Genomic DNA, 3,342 nt, shown 5'->3' with positions numbered 1-3,342 from the left:
AGGACTGAGGGCCTGAGGCTCATGCTTCCCCCCCAGCACCGGCTCCCTGAAGAGGCCCCTCTGCGCTCTGTCCCTCCTCAGGGGACAGGAGGGGGAGGGTGCAGATAAGGCCTCAGCGGGGCCCCGGGTTATCTGGCTTGACCTTTAGAGAAGCCGAGAGGGGAGTGTTGTCACCCAGAGGAGATAGGGGGTCGCCTGGTGGGAGCAGCCTCCAGCCTTCCTGAGTGGTCAGGGGCAGGGCCCTGTGAAGACAGCCTGGACTGGGGCACTGGCCTGGCCTGTCAGCGCCATCACTGTGTGACTCCCAGACACCCAGCTGTGCCGGCCTGGGCATGCATGAGCGCTCACGTGCCTTTGCTTCTGAAAGGAACTTGCAGGCTGGGCAGCCACTGCTCCTGGGCCTGGACGGTCTCCACGTATGCAGAGGCACAGCCGAGCCACGCACCCACCATGCAAGACAGGGTCTGGACACCCGGAGAGGGAAGCCTCTTGCCACTGGGGAGGAAGAAGACAAGCTGTTTTATTTAGGCGTGCAGTGTAAAATAATGATGGAGACAAGAAATCACGTTGCCGGGCAATCGGCGGAATTGGATTGGCAGAATCAGCTTCTCATTGGGTTTAGTGAAATCCGGGTTATCTCATTTTCCAGGTAACACCAAGACTATGGGAAGGGCAGATGTGGCTTCTTCTTTACCAAAAAAAAAAAAAAAAAAAAAAAAGGAAATGTTAACTTACCACGAGTTCTTCATTCATTTGTGAACAAACATCACCTGCATATAAAAGACTGAGAGAATCTCCGCTTGCTCATCCCAAACGCAGAACCACCGAACCCCAGGAACACTATTGCTGTTTCATTTGATGAGAAGAATCAGAAAGCTGGTATTTTCCCCTATAATCATTGCTTTATAATTCCTTGTGATTGGTTTAATAGCAGAGTGGACAGTTCAATACAACTGCACCCTGTTAAGGATCACTTTCTCAAGGCCTCAGCAGCGTGAGTCCCCACATATTAACGTTTCCAGGAAAAGCACTCAGGGAGCTACAGCTGGTAGGTGGGAAAGACGTTGCTCGATCTAGAGTTTCAGGCAGTTTGGAAGCACACTCAAAGGCACTCTGTTTTATTCAGCAACCCACACTGTGGTACGTAGTGCATCCTTGAATTTCACTCCACAGTACTAGTGACTTAATGTTACTGGTTGGAATTATAACAGGGCTTTATATCACCATAAAGGCACTTTGGCAATATTTTTACAAGGCACATTTTATTGCTCATACCTACACATGTTGCCAAAGTGAAATAATTTTTTGGGGTAGAAAATGCAAGCCAGTGCACCCGGCCGGTGATTGATAATATTTAATGAGAAGTTTTCTAGATTCTAAATTCCATTCTAGTTTAAACACTGATCAGAATAACAGAGAACATGATGCCCTGAGAGGCAACAAAGGGGGATAAGGCGTTTCTAACCAACATAAATCTGTGCGTCACATTCGGAAATCTCCACTCAGGAAAAGGCGGAAATTCCAGTGAACCAAGAAATGTGTTTGCTGTTTGCACATCAAAGAGCAGTTGAGTCAGCCCCTGTGATAGTGTGAAAATCGCTGTGCAAATACTTAATGAGCATAGGAAGAGCAAGACATTTTAAAACTAAAAACCCCCGTGTCTGTTGCGGTGTGTGCTGGGGGTGGGTGGGTGGTGAACTCAGGACCCCCGTGTCTGTTGCGGTGTGTGCTGGGGGTGGGTGGGTGGTGAACTCAGGACCCTCGTGTCTGTTGCAGTGTGTGCTGGGGGTTAGTGGGTCGTAAACAAGTGGGAAAAAAAGGAACAAAAGCCCCAGAAAACCAAGTGCAACCTCAGTGGCTGCGGACAGAGGGGAGACCAGAAATGCAGCGAAGCATGGATTTCAACTGGAAGTACTTTATTATTATTATTTTGTCTACAGGGTTCACCTGATAACTCTACACCAAGTGCTCCTAAAATGGTAATTTGTTTTTTCCCCTTTTTCTTGAGAACCTTTGCTTTTAAAATTATGCCTCAATTAGAAAAGCAGGACTTTGGCACGTTGGTGGGAAATGCCTCGTCTCCTTGGAGCTCTCTGGTTCCTCTGCCACCCTCCAGAGATCCTGCCAGTCACCGTCTTGCCTTCTCTCTGTGTAAGCATCACTTAGACATATAATACCTATTTTGTATAAAGTACGATATGCTGGTTTTTTTTTTTTTTTTTGAGACAGAGTCTCGCTCTATCGCCCAGGCTGGAGTGCAGTGGCATGATCTCAGCTCACTGCAACCTCCGCCTCCCAGGTCGAAGCAATTCTCCTGCCTCAGCCTCCCAAGTAGCTGGGATTGCAGGTGTCTGCCACGACGCCTGGCTAATGTGTGCATTTTTAGTAGAGACAGGGTTTCACCACATTGTCCGGGCTGGTCTCACACTCAGGTGATCCACCCGCCTCGGCCTCCAGATGTGTATAAGAGACAGCTCCTGACCTTGTGATCCACCCGCCTCGGCCTCCAGAAGTGCTGAGATTACAGGCGTGAGCCACCGCGCCCAGCCAAAATATTTTGAAGATCACAAATGAAGGTGAAATCAAAGCAGGAAACATGGTTGATGAATTCTGCTTGGCAGCTGTACGTGCTGACACACAGATGTTTAGCGCCTGCTGCTGAATCCCACACCAATCGTAGATCAGAACCCTGGACGGTTCTGGAAACAATGACCTACACGCCTTCATCCCTTCAAGCTGCCCATGGAGATCCTTCAACGTCCAGGTGTGTGCCCAGTTCTAACCACATTCCGGAAACACAGAAAATGAACAGGGAATTCCCTGGCTGTGCAGACTCCCCTGTCCCAGGTGCTGTTTACTGGAAGCCAGTGTTTCTTGTACACAGGAACAGATTCCCCCACAAAACAGTAGCATCGCTCTAGTGCATTAATAATCATCCTGTGATAACCCGCACTTTCCACTTTCTATATGTAGGTGTGTCTGTATGTGTATAGAGCTGTATCTATACGTCTCTATCTACACCTGTACCTATCTCTACATGAACACCTACACCTGTACTTACACCTATACCTACAGCTGTGTCTATATGTCTATATCTGCAGCTATACCTACTTCACCAATGCCTATACATACACTTGTACCTACACCTATATCTATATCTACACCTACATCTATATCTATATGTCTATATATATAACTACCTCTACGCCTACACCTATACTTACACCTGCATCTATATCTATGTCTGTATCTGTGCCTACATCTACACCTACACCTACATCTATACCTATACACATGGCTACACTTGTATCTATACATATATCTACACCTACACCTACATCT

This window comes from Mandrillus leucophaeus, unplaced genomic scaffold (genome assembly GCF_000951045.1).
Source record: "Mandrillus leucophaeus isolate KB7577 unplaced genomic scaffold, Mleu.le_1.0 Scaffold89, whole genome shotgun sequence".
Lineage (NCBI taxonomy): Eukaryota > Metazoa > Chordata > Mammalia > Primates > Cercopithecidae > Mandrillus > Mandrillus leucophaeus.
Note: the sequence above shows the minus strand (reverse complement) of the source record.